Source organism: Pygoscelis adeliae, unplaced genomic scaffold (assembly GCF_000699105.1).
Source record: "Pygoscelis adeliae isolate BGI_AS28 unplaced genomic scaffold, ASM69910v1 Scaffold568, whole genome shotgun sequence".
Lineage (NCBI taxonomy): Eukaryota > Metazoa > Chordata > Aves > Sphenisciformes > Spheniscidae > Pygoscelis > Pygoscelis adeliae.
The window spans coordinates 1-14,675 of NW_008825324.1; positions in this window are offsets into that span (position 1 = coordinate 1).

Genomic DNA, 14,675 nt, shown 5'->3' on the forward strand with positions numbered 1-14,675 from the left:
ATTCTATCATACAGTTAAACAGTGGAACTCAATGCCACAGAAAATGATGAATATCAAGGTTTCAGCAATGGTAAGAAATGCATTTATAGGAAATACAAACATTTTGGAAGGATTCCTCCATCTCTTATTTTGATAGAGTAATACCTGTGCAAGAAACCAGATGACCTCACGTCTGCCCTGTAGGGTGTCTTTGTTCACATTGCAAGAACCTGGAATAATGCGATCTTGAGATGGATCGGGTCTGGCAGCAGTTACTGCATGGGGGGTAACTAGTCTACTAATTTAATCCAACAAGTCTAAGGTCAGAGGCCTTTGACTTCCATGCAGGTGGAAACCTGCTTTTCACCCTCACACATACAGTGTCACAAAGTGTGATTTAGCTACCGGGGTCTCAAACAAGGTTTGGCTGGGCTGTTGGCACTGCTTCATTGTTCAGCTGAAATAAGACTTGATTTAGTCATAAGAATACAAGAAGAGAGAAAAGCACTTCAGTGACAAGGGGTGTGTACGCACACATCTTGAAGTGATGATACTTTTATTCGGTGGAGAGTAGTCTTGAATTAATCCCCAGACGTGTCTGGGTTGAGGGCTGCGCTGTTCAGAAACAGTCTGAAAAAGGGAGTCACAAGGTTGCTGATGACACTAAGCTATGCAGGGTAGTAAAAATGAAAAATCATTGCAAAGCACGGCAAAAGGACATCGCAGCACTGAAAAAGGTGAAAAAATGGCACAGGAGAGTCAATGTAGAAAAATGCGACATGATTCAGAAGTGAACGAACAGGACTGAGTTTACATTCCAAATGACAGACCCCGAACCAGCCATTGCTAATCAGGAAAGAAGACTTAGAGTGGCAATTGCTAGTGCTATGAAGTTGTCAGCCTGGCACATAGTAGCAACTGAAAAAGCAAATAGATTATTATACAAAAACAAATAGAAAACATAGTTATACCACTAAATAAATCCATGAACACCTGCATAGGGAATACCTTATTCAGCTTGAATTCCCCACCAGCACCTCAAAAGACAGAGCAGACCTGGGATAGGCACGTGGAAGGACAAATACTGGAAGGACTTCTGCACGGGGACTGTCAAAATGGGGCATGGCTCATCAGCCTGAGTAAGGGATGGCCCAAGCAGATATGCCAGAGGTTACTAAAGCCATGGTGGTGATGAACAGGGAATGACTGCTCCCTGCATGAGAAATGGGAGCATCCACAGGAGATGGAGAGTTCAGACGCGCTTCTTCATCAAGCATGTAGTTAAGATGGGGAACTCTCTGCAATGGGATGTTACAGATCCTAAAAGCTTACATGAATCAAAAAGTGATTAGACAAATTCATGGAAGAAAGATCCACTCAGGGCTCTTTAAAGACAAAACCAGCTTCTCTGGCTTTGGAACTCCCTGTTCTTACAGACCCTTCTAGGCATCCAGTGGTTTTGGCTTTGTCAGAGACAGGGCTTGAGCTAGACAAACCTTTGGTCTGATCTGGGCAGGCTAGCTTTAGATTCTTTCTTATCCAAGTTGCAGCTTTTTCTCGCAAGCTGAGATCTGCAAGTCATCTTCCCATCATGACATCCTCTGCAGCCCTGGTGGCCCTGACCCAACGGCCAGGAGGTGCCTGCCCCTGCACTCCTGGGCTGTCTGTCCTCTCTTCACCCCATAGCCATGCTTGTGGTGCAATGCCAGACCCTCACCAGTCCCATTTGTGCCCCTCCCATGCAGTATGGGTTCTCAGCGTGGCATCCACTGTTTCAGTCTAGCATGCCACAGGGGTGTCTGCAGCCCCAATCCTTCATGCTCTCCCTGCCCCAGGATAACAGTACACATGGGGGCTATGCACTTTGCTGTACCTCTAAACTCAGCTAGAAATATGTCTAATTAAATGAATGCATATGTGTTGTCCAGTGCATGGCCCCTTTAATGACTCCCATGTGTATCTGCCTCCTTTGTTTATGGGGTTATTGGGCATGATGCATGTATGTATTGCTCACCCCTGCAGGTGCCCCTTGGTACTTGCCTCCGTGGTACCCCCTGGTATTCATGGGGCTGGTCTTGACTTGCTCAGGGAGGTATTTAGCCCTCTCTTGGCCAGCCAGCCTTCTTGCAGAGTTAGGTACAGCAGAAGTTGAACCTGGCTGACCACAATCGCTGTACTTCTAGACTTGTCTGTTTTTTTTATTTCTGGAGGGCATTTACAGATGCACAACTTGACCTGCCAAAGGCCCAAATGTTCTCAGTTCTTAACCTCTGTGTATCTGTGGGGAATTCAGTATGGCAGGCCTATTTAGTTTTAAAGGGTTTTTATATAACTCTGACCTTTTCATTCTGTTAATATTACCTTTCTTAGTACACCCAGCATACACACGCAGCTGCCAGGCCAATAATAGGACACAGAAAAACCTATTTTATTTTAAAACCTTTCTCAAATATTAGGGCAGTTCAGGAGTCAATTCTTTGTATTTAAATTTCAGATTATTACTAAAAGGTTATCTGTCTAGGCTCCTGGAAGGACAAAGGGTGGGTAATGGAGTGAAAAGAGAAATAAGTACAGAAGATGGCAAACATAGCAGGCACAAGCATATCCGACCTATGTCCCTGGGCTTTGCATACAAACTGGGTTCTGTAGCCAGAGGTGGATGCAGAAGGAGCATGAAAGAAGGAGCACTTCTTGTCTCCTCCCTGAGCACTTCCTTACTTTGAAAAAAATTGTATTTTCTCCTCAACAGTGACTGTACAAAAACTGGTTTTAATGTTATTTCTTTCATAGCTGGGAAGAAGATAGCTTTCCTCCCTGGGGGCCAAATGGTCCATTTGAGGGCATTGCAGTGAGACACCTTGCAGTGCAGCTCACTGGAAACATCGAGAAGAGGACCGTGTGGGCTGCCAACAGGACAGGGAGGCCTTGTCCTCTCAGGACAGCCCTGCACTGCAGAAGATGCCAGGCCGTGACAAGCCCTCCAGCAAGCCACATGGGGACCGAGCGCAGACCTCACATTTGTTGCTGGGCGAAATGCCACTGTGCAAAGTCCTAGCCAGCACTTTGCCTGGGCTGCCTGCGCCCCCGCGGCGTGGCGGGCAGAGGTCACTGTCCACCAACAGGCCCCCTGGGCAGGCTGTGGGTGTGCCTGGGCAAGGCACTGCCCAGCGGGGGCTCAGGCGATACGCCCTCCCCGGCCCAGAGGACTGCCATTGAGCAGGATAGCCCTGCACCACCTCGGTGCAGGTGGCTGCAACCTGCCCGTCAGTGCAATCACTGGGGTCGGCAGCGAGACGGAGTCCCGGCAGATCTTGACACTTGTGGAGATCCGCATCTCCACTGAAAACATCATCCAGGATGACTGATGCCAGGCAGGGGCGAGAACAGAGCCGTGTGCTGAAGCACCGTGCTCTCTTCCACTGCTATAGGGTGTTTTGAAAAGACCTAGTAAAGCAAGGCATTGGAAATGACCCAAATTCATCTGGAAAAGGAACTGGAAGCACTACAGTTTTCTTCTCTGACCCCCTGGTTTCTACTTTGAAGAAAAAAATTTATTTGGAGCAGTAATGTGGCTATTAGCAAACTAATGTGAGCATTGTATCCTTCACAGATATGTCCCCTAATGTGATTTGGCAGAAGCCTTTATCCAGTTCATTTATTTTATATCCTCAAATTCTGCTATTTTGTATTCAATGATTCTAATATGATGGCGGGTATGGAGGCACTGCATTATAAGTATTGCTCTCTCTGAGTCCGTCCGCCACTTGGCTAACATTGCCATAGCTCTGTGTGCCAGATTCATATTGAAGGTCAAGTACAACAATATTTCCTGGTTTAAGTGACTGTCACTTTCTCAGTTAAAACGCAGAGCGCTCCCCAATGAATGCAATCAGGCTGTAATTGGAGGAGCTACCGTCTCAAAATACCACTTGGTCATTACATTTACATACTGTTGCTGTTCGCAAAATGAGCAGAGCCCTTTATATGCAGAGAGACGTCTCTTCATCAAGAAGCACCAGCATTGCTCTGGACGGTTTACCTCACCGAGATGTTTCCCACACATGATGTGCTCCACTCATGTAATGTCAAGCGCTTTCCAAATGCTCATAAAAGCCAAGGCACAAGCATCAAATAGCAGACTCTACAGCCAGAAGCCAAATTTGTCTCCACTGAACTCAGTGACCAGGGGCCAGATCGTCTTATATGGTGCTATGATTGAGGCCTTCAAGTGCCATCACAGATATAATTTCTTTTTTGTTTTCCTAGGCAGTGTTTTAGCCTCAGTTCTTCAGTGCAGGTTAAGCAAATAGCAAATAGTTAACGAATATTATTATCAGCCAGCTCGGTTGCTGGTGCAACACTGCTGATCTTCCCAGGTAATATAGTTACAGAAGAGAGATCATGGAAAAGTCATAAATAGTTCAAGACACTGAGGTGACAAGAAATTAAAAGCTGCAGATAAACTTTGAGGAAAAAAAAATCAGAACTGTTTAGGAATTAAAATGCATTGGGAAGGCACAGAAGTGACATGACCTTTCCTCCATAGAGGAATTACCATCAGTCTCTAAGCTTTCCAGCACTTTACAGCTGTGGCTCTCAGAACAGAGCCATACCTCAATCTGGAAAAAGACAGAGGTTTTTAAGGTGATCCTGCTCTCCCTCCTCATCTTCATCCCTGCCGTTCCGCGTTCACCTCACCTGAGTTAAGGCTGAGGAATCTGGCTTTATGAGAGCTCCCAGACCCTTCCAAAAGCAGTTTCACTTAGGCCAGGACATTTTCTAAAAAGATGTTAGATTCAGCTGTGCCAAAAGTGAACCAACCACAGGCCAAGGAGGCAGTAGCAGAGCTCTTGATTTAACTATAGATCAAGTCTGTCTCCTTGCACCTGTACAGAGTTACTCCTGGGATCTGGGGGAGACAACAGCAAACACCTCACAGCAGACACACGTACCATGTCCCCATTACAAAGAAGACATCAGCACATCAATGCCTGCGTGCATGGCCAAAAGCACCCAAGAAACATTAACCTTTATTGGTAATGCTTACTACAAACCCCCAAGATTATCTATTTTCCTGCTTCACAGGAGATTCGTCAGGTATTAATATCACTATTGTGATTAATAAAAAAGTGGTAATCTGAGCCTGCACTTGAATAAATGACTGGTGTTTCATTCAGTGTTGCTCGGTAGAGTCCCTCCTTGTGTCAGACACAGCGGCAGGCACTCTCTGGAGCTGTATTTGTGCAAGTGCTTTGGGCAGATGTGGTCATGTCTTACCATGAGCCACAGCCCTGGGGACGGGGCAGAGGCGGCTCCAGGCTGGCTGACGGCACAGGCAGAGTTCGGCATTGCCTTCCCAGCTGAGCCACAGGGCACGTGAGCTGTCACGGGAAAGGTGGGAGCTGGAGGGGGTACAAAAGAGAGCACTGGCACACCAGTTGCTGCTGGTGGAAGATGGGGGGCACAGAGTACTGCTGAAAACTACTACTGTCCCCAAAATACCTGCCCTCATCCCCCACCCCTACTGCTGCCTGGGCAGCAGCCTATGGGCACCGGGAGGCAAAGCAGAGGCCAGGCTGGTGGCAGGGACATTTGGGTCCCACCCTGGCAGTCGCTGCCCTTGGCCCTTCTGTAGCCAGTGCTGACAGGAGGACATCAACCACTTGCAGGGCAAGAGGAAGCAGCAAGGGGGTCTAAACCCCAAATGTTGCCAGCACCAGAGCCCCAGGGGTAACACCAAGCCAGTGGCAGGAAGGGAAGAGGCAGAAGGCGGCAGCGGTGCCTTCTGGTCATCTTCTGCACAGTGTTGTGGCTGTCCTGAACGTACCCCAGGTGCTGTGGGTCTGTTCAGATAGCTTAAGGAGGAGGAGATAGGTTGTTCCCCACTTACAAAGGAGAGCGGACCCACAGAAAGATAACAGATCATGGACTTGAAAGATACAAATGAGATAGCTTTAGGAAGAGCTGTGTCAGATATTTCCAACAGAGTCCGGTTTTGCTGTGATGACAAGCCCGTCGGCCATCACACTGAAGCACTATCACACAGAAAAAGCAAGTAGAATAGCGCACAAGGGAATCAGCATGCGGCCTCCCATAACTCACCTTCCACCCTAAAGAGGACTGTATTAGAGCAACATAGGAGTCCTGAAGCTGATGAAAGACCTGCTCTTGACTTAGCATCAGGCCCCCTATAAATACCATACAAATGTAATTGCACTGAGGGGTGACAGGATGGTGGAGTTGGACATTTGACAGTCACAGCTCAGGTACCGTGCCATGCCTGCTGGAAGTCTCCGTCTCTCCATTGACCTCTGGACTATGAGACTGTGCAGCTGGGTATGTGGGGCCATGTGTTGCGGGGGACAGTTGAAGGGACAGACAGATTTTGTGGAAGTGTTCTGCAGAAAGCCTACTGGTGCAGACAACGGTATTGCTGCTGCTTCTGTACTGTCTCTTGACATAATGCAGTGTTGAGAGTCTGATTATGCCCATGACACCGTGTCTGTGGGCTGACACAAGGCATGACAAGGGGAGAGAACAAAATAAGTGACAATTAAGCCTGTCACTAGAGCTGAGAACCTTTGGGAAGGAGGCTGGGTGAAACCTTTCTGGGGCTGGTGAACTTTATGGACACTCACCACGCACAACGAATGCAGAGAGCGTTTCAGATCATTTCAGATTCAAGCTAAGCTGGTTTTATGCAAAAGGTTTAGCAGTTTTCATAAGAAAAAGAAACAAAAAAATCCCATAAGCCATCTCAGTGTTCTCCCCTCCCCCAGCAAAAAGGGAAAGCTAACACATTACACACATTTTTATTTCACCAAGAGATTGTTCTTGAATAAGGATTAAATATTTCCTTTTGTTAGAATTTTTTTAAAACCTTTTTACCTTCCCCTCATTTATTCTTGGGCAGTTTTAAAAATTAAACGTTTTTTTCACTTGGAAAAGCCTAAACATTTTTTCAAGTTGTTTCTGATTTTTTTTCTATTCCTTGGAGGAAGGGGAAGGAAAAGAGAACATTATTTGCTAAGTTCAGTTGAATGTTCAGATAGTTTGATCCTTTCCTCTCCTTCCCCTTTTCCCCCAGAAATAGAAATCATTTTCACAAATAAACTATTCCCTGAAACAAATCTACTCAGCTGTTAACAGGTTAGCTATCCAGATACTGGGTTGCAGAGCAGACTAAAAATGTTGACTCGTACATTTAGAAATACAACCATGCAAAGTGACATTCTGGTTGAAAACTGCGCCCATTAATAGATCCTTACCAGCTACCAAGACAGATAATAAGATTCATGAGAGAAGGTACACAAGACAAAAGCCACCCATGCTCTAAAACAGTGGTCTCCAAAGTGGGGTGTGTGCACCCATTGGGGTGCAGGAAGAAAATATTTTTTGTACCATTAAAAAATAAAATAAAATATAATAAGATACTTTTTAAAATGTTTATTTCACCTTTATCTCATCCTTTTTTAATTTTTATTTTTGTGTATGTTTTATAATGTCCATGATATATTAGCACAGTAGTACATTTATGTAATTTATAAAAAAATAAATATACAGATATTGGGGGTGCATGCTCAAAAATTTTTTACTGATGGGGTGTGTGATCAAAAACATTTGGAGACCACTGCTCTAAAGAAACATCTGCCTCCTGGCACTACAGCATGAGACAAAAACACTTTTACTGTGGACAATGGCAAGTCTGTTTTTACAGAAAATACTTCTAGGTTAGGGGCTGCTGCCAGTGATGGAGGGGGGACACCAGAGACCCTTTCCGCTGGCAGCCCCAGGAGCCACAGCAAGGCAGGAACTGTGCTGAGGGCAAAACCCATCACACCTCCAGGACAAGCGCCAGACCCCCCCTTTGGGAATCGGCCCCAGAAGGCATTAGACATCTGCACTGCTCTCAACATATTCTGGGTAAGGAAATGGTGCTTTTGAGGCTGCTCAGAGACCACGGAGACCCCTTCCTTGGCTCCAGACAGAGCAGATGCAGGCAGCAGCCCCTTCCTCGGCCACCTCTCCAGGGGAAGGTGCCATCTGCTATAACCTGCTCCAGAGGGGAGAAGAAAGGAGTTCTCAAAGACTATTTACAAAGGAATCCTTGCTGACATGTTTTAAATTATAAAACTCTCGCTGTCCAGCTAACACTTAGCCTTAAAGCAAAGAAAGGAATTTTGTTGAGATAAAGGGCAGATAAATTTGAATGCAACACAAAACCAAAATAAGACACAATGGCAAAATAAGACTGTGCCTTGGAGGCATGCACTGAAAACAATAGATAAATCAGAGCCTTCACGAAGCCCCAGGGAAATGTCCGTACTTAGATTTTCAGTGACTGAAAAAAAAGCCTCTCAGAAGAGTGAGACTTAAGCCAGAAAGACCCATTAATAACCCCAAACATGAAGGCCTACATTTCCACAGTGACAGGTCATTCTGAGAGTCTTGCCTGCTGGATGCCCAATTTTAAGGAACCTTAATGGGATTTCAAAGACAAGACATGCAGTATTGCCTGAGACTACTTGGTCTGTGGTCTAACAGAAGCATCTGAAATTACTTCAAAAATCACTTTTAAGAGCAAAGGTGTGTACCTGGCACCATATTCCACTGTACAGTTTTTCACACACAGAAAAAACAACCCTTCAGCACATCAGTGGATATTATGCATGTGAAAATGAATAAGACTGAAGTGTTGAACATAATGAAACCACACATAAACCACACAACAAGGAGGAAAGAGGTACGTATAACTCCCTGCCAGCTGCCACAGGAGAGCTGTTAGCATTCCTGTCTTTGTCAGAAATGTGATTTCATGCAGGAGGCAACTGAGTCAGGGTTACATTCCCAGCAAGCTGGCTATCGCAGCACATATTGTCAGCTCAGCTTTGTGGCTCAGAGAATGGTATAATGTTCAGAGATTGATTTTTCTGAGAAACTGAAGAGAAGTAGACACTGGGTCTAGTGCGGAGTCCACTGCAGCTTTGCTCAAGTGCATAATGTTGGGTGAAAGTGTTGGGTGAAAACGTGGACTAACAAGATCTGAAGACAGAGACACCTGGTCCTGCATAGTTCCTCTGACAACAAACTAAAGGTAATGGGAGGAAGTATTAGGATCATAACACTGCTTATGGACATGGTAAAAGAAAAGCAAACTGAGGCTGGCCAAGAAGGTGAAGAACAGTATTGTCTACAGGGTGCACATGGGCCAGTGTTGCTTCCAAAGCAATGGGTTCAAAGGAGATGTGTTTAGTGAATACCCAAGTTGCCTGCTGACATTCGTACTTCAGTCCCTTTTCTCTGAAATATATCCCTTCTCTGACACATCTTTTCCCTTTCAATGCTATTGCTTGGCAGACACAGCAGAAGCTTCTTTCAGAGCAAAGGAGGCTGCTTTCCATTTACTTGCACTCAGATGCAACTACTCATATGGCTTAGTGCTCAAAGTATTAGAAGAATCCATAAGAGAGTGTGGTAGTGGTGTAAGTGGCATCCTGTTGCTTTTGGACAGCACTGTGTGCATTACTGGCTGCTCTAACAGCCTGTTGAGCAATAGGGACTGGAAGCAGAATAGTTCCAAATGCATTTGGAACAAAAGAGTGCTCACTGGGGAAGTCAGTTATTGCATTTCTTCTGTGCTTTACTCTGAGTGGCTGCAAATGGACTTCTATGGCTTTGCCTATTAACCTACATTTTTCAGCTCAGGTGCAAGGTGCTGGTTATTTGCCCATGACCAATCTCTTTGAAAACAAAGAGCTGTAACTCAAATATTATATATACAGGTAGCGCTAATGCCTGGATGTTTGCAAAGGTCTGGCAAATCAGCCAGAATGTCAAGAGCTACATTTTTCTGTGTACTAAAAAATAAGCATAATTTTCTAGCTGCAGAGCTCTAAAAGACCTACTGTACAAACACTGAAGTCAAACATCCAGAGTATGGGAAGATTTCAAAATACATGTAACCTTTAATAATCTAAATCATCCAGATGGTAAAATAACAAAGCCACCAACAGAACTGTGGGTGATCCCTAGCATCTGTGGAAAAGGAAGAAAAGCACGTTCCTACTATGTTTTCCTTGACTCACCATGAACAATGGGTGAGTAAAAGTGTTTTCTGAGCTTTGGAACTCTAATCAATAGCAAATTGACAGGCAAAGATATTAGCAAAGATACTATGGTCTCAGATAAGTGTGGGTTTATGGCTTGGACAAAAGAACGTAGCATCTTTGTGAACAAAAAACTAAGCAGCTTCAATCCTACCAGGTCTCAACACAAAGTTGCCTTCTTGCTTTTCTAAATTCTCCACACACTAGCTCGGCTTTCTCCCTCTACTTGCTACAAAATTAGATTTTATCATCCGAACTTCCACATTTAATTCTCCCCATCAGGAATGACTGCAAGGAACTGTTCTAACACTGACCAGTCTGTCATTTACTTTCTGTAAGATAACTGCCATTTCCCTGCTAAATGGCTTGTCTTTCAACTCCAGAGTTAATGTATTCCTACTTCACAATAGGCGAGAATAATTTCCTGCCTGTTTTGAGAATTAAAGCACTACCTACAAATAGTACTCAGAGATCACTCTCCTATCGCAGCCATTTGCCTTCATTCTGTGTGTTGCAGCATCACAACTCTAGTCTAGGATGCAAATTCATCCATTTATTTTCAGCGATTCATTTTGTGACTTCTTAACTACAGCAAGACTGTACAGAGCTATGTTTGCAAGAAGATGTAGAAGCACAATAGCATCCTCAGTCTTCCTGTCTCCTCTGCATCAATGAAACCCTGCAACAGCCTCAAAAGTCTTGTGATTTATTCTGGGTTGCAGCAGCCACAAGACAGCACAGCAAGGCATCAGCTAGCCCAAACGCTTATCAGCCATACCTTCTTGTACCTGTCCAGTCCATTTTTCATACTGTAGTAGCAATATTTGAGGATTGCAGACCATGTTTACAGTTGGAGAGCTAGGTCACAGTCATGCATCACAGGACTGCACTGTTCAGTTGCTGAACCAGGAAAAACAGTCTGAAACAATTTATTGGAGGAGATATTGTTAACCAACCCGAACTACTTTGAACATCACAACCAGTATAAAATAACCTTGCAAACAAGGTTATAAACTTGCTGAGAAGAACTGGATAATAAAAAAGTGTCAAATATTTACTGTTAAATGTAAACATACAATTAAATTCAAAGTAAGGATTAAATCTGTTCTACTTTGTAGGAACTTGGGTGTGGTACACAGTATTTTGGAACAAAAGCTGGTTTGTTGTGGGGGTTTTTTTATATTAAGGCAAATATGATACTCCACATTAATATAATGAATTATTTTGATAGCTAAAGTGAAACGTTCATCTATAACCACAAGAAATAACATAAAGATTTCATTCCAATGGCAAAGTAAATTTAACAAAGATTTAATTGTCAGATTGTTTATAATTGCCTATGAGTTAGTGGTCTAAACTCAGTTCTGCTACCCTAGTGTAAATTAGTTGCATATTCAATGAGGTTTTTAGATTTACTCCAGGTACAATTATTTCCTGGTGTAAATGAGAATTTGGCCTTTTTTTGCTTGAAAGACACAATTTTCTGGGAAAGAAATGTAATTAGACAATGGGTAGCTTATGTGTTATATATTTTAATTAGTAGTTTTGTGATCATCATGTCCCAGTTGTATAAATATCAGACGTGGGAAATGCATTTATGGGAGCAGTGAGCCATTGAAAAGCAGGATTTAGCTAGCACTGAAAAGGTTTACAGGCTCATGAATAGGCATGGGTTCTAAATCATCATCACAGTACGCATCTAACAACAATACAGAAGCAATTGACAGTTTATTCATCATGAAGAGACTCATTTGAAACAGAAGAACATGTGGGACACTCTGAGTTCTTATAAGAGAATCAGCAGTTAGCTACTCTTAGAGGAGCAAAAGAAAAATCAAGACCTGAATGACTACCCTCTTAAAATAACAACTCTTACATTTGTGTCATGGGCAGAAGGTAACCAACAGGTAATTGGACTTTTCCTAAAGCTTCACTGAACTATTACCTTTATCATTCCTTTTCTCTGTCTTATATGGACACCTCTGTAAACTCTGCAAAAGGATTCAATACGTCACAGAAGAAGCATGAAAAATACGCAGCTCCAGATTTTGTGGATAACAGTCACCCACAAGAGACTGTGATTTGTTAGTCTCCCTTATATTGATTCTACTTCCCGATCATTTTGTCCCAGTCACCATTTTTAATCTTTGTCGTTTTTTAAAACAACTGGCAAGCAGATTTGTACACAAAGGAGAAAAACCTCTATTAAAAAAAAAAAAAAATCTAAGTAGCACAGTATGAAAAACCTACTCCAGGGGAATTGCAGAAAACCTTTTGCTGGGCAAGAATCTATCAAACATTTCAGTGGGCAGATCCCACTCTTAAAGAATAGATACCTTTCTTCCACATCTTTTTAATTAAAATCTTAATTGCACAAAGAAAATTCAGAAATCTTCTAGCCACCTTTGAGTTTGCTCTTGTGTATTTTCCTTCCCCACGTCTGTCTTAGTAATTACTTGTGAATACTACATCTGCTCAAAGAGGGATAATGACAAATGGTATCACGTATTTTGTTGTGGCTCCAGGGACATGTATCAGCCATGTTCTTCGGCAATGCTGAAGTTCCCAGTTTTAAAGGACAGCTGTGCGACTCAGGCTGAGCAGACAAGGCAGCCAGATGTAACGCAATCTGCAGAACCATCAAAACAAGTGTGCTTTGGCTGCAGCATACTGCAGAAGTTTGGCCGGACAAAGGTCACCTGGGTCTTTTGACGTAGGGGTGTAGGGTGCAGCTGCTATGATGCACTTTCCAGCGCTGCTGCTGAGGGTTCCTGGTAAGATGGTTGTCCCCGTGACCCACAACCAGGGCCTTGTCCAGGCAATTTTTTAGTATCTCCAAGGTGACTCCACAAACCCTCTGAGCAAACTGTTCCAGTGTTTGACCACCCTCACAGTAAAAAAGGTTTTTCTTATGTTTAAATAGAATTTCCTGTGTTTCAATTTGTGCCCATTGCCTCCTGTCCTGTCATTGGGTACCAGCAAGAAGAGTCTGGCTCTTTGTTTACTCCATCCCATCAGGTATTTATATACATTGGTAAGATCCCGCTGGAGCCTTCTTTTTTCCAGGATGAACAACCTCAGCTCTCTCAGCCTCTCCTCTTACATCAGAATTCCTCACTCTCCTGGTTTCGGCAGGGATAGAGTTAATTTCCTTCCTAGTAGCTGGTACAGTGCTGTGTTTTGGATTTAGGGTGAGAACAATGTTGATAACACACCGATGTTTTAGTTGTTGCCAGGTAGTGCTTACGCTAGCTAAGGACTTTTCAGCTTCCCATGCTCTACCGACTGAGAAGGCTGGAGGTGCACAAGAAGCTGGGAGGGGGCACAGCCAGGACAGCTGACCCCAACTGAACAAAGGGACATTCCATACCATGGGACGTCATGCTCAGTACATAAACTGGGGGCAAGCTGGCCAGGGGGGCCGCTGCTCGGGGACTGGCTGGGCATTGGTCGGCAGGTGGTATGCAATTGCATTGTGCATCACTTGCTTTGTATATTATTATTATTATTATTATTATTATTATTATTATTATTATTATTTTATTTCAATTATTAAACTGTTTTTATCTCAACCCACGAGTTTTCTCACTTCTACTCTTCCAATTCTCTCCCCCATCCCACCAGGGGCTGGGGGGGGGGGGGGGGGAGCGGGGGGCTGTGTGGTGCTCAGTTGTTGACTGAGGTTAAACCACAACACTCACACAATCCTTAATGAGTGCCCTGGGGATATGGTTAACACAGAAAATCAACTTCAATATAATTTTTGAGTATTTAAAGGATATCAGAGAAAACTAACCTGAAATAATGTAAACTTAGAGGAACTCCTGTGTGGTAGGTAAAGGAATACTGGTGCCACTGAAAGAACAATCAGGTGAGAAGATCAAGGATCTTGTCAAGATAATGCCTAGCTAGTGTCCTTGGAGCTTTCTTTCCGGTGTCCATTTGCCATTTCTGTCATACATGGACATACATCATACATCCAACATTACATGTTCCTCTGTGCTCTAATGCCAGTTCTGCCACTGTTAGTCACTCTTTTCCAACTGTTTGCTAACAGAAAGTCTTGAGCAACTTCTGGCAAACTGTGGAAATACCTTTCCAATGCTCCTTCAGACAAACAATTTGCTTCCATTTATCTTAGTAGTATTTCCCTGTGTTCTGTGTTGTCCTGTTGCCATTCCCCATCTTCAGGAGCTAATCCTGAACTTGAAAACCTCATATAGTTTGGTTCATTTCATTCCCAGGAAATCAACAAGCTCTGGGCAATGTACCTATTTGGCTGGTTGTTGCTTCAGATTTATGCAATCATTCAAATGCAGAACTGGAGGAGACTCCCAGAGATCATCTGGTCAGCCCTTCTGCATGGAAAGTGAACTTCCAAGAAATGTTGGTCTGTTTGTGGAACCATGCAATGAACTGAATTTGGGACAAAATGCAGTTTGAAATAGTCCCCTCTTCATGATCCCCGTCTTTTTTATCTGGAAGTATTTTTACATGGATTAGTTGAAAATCCAGTTCACTGCATAGTCATACAGTTTTAAGAGCAAAGCTACAGCAGTGCTATAGGGACAAGTGGCCTAACAATGGGGA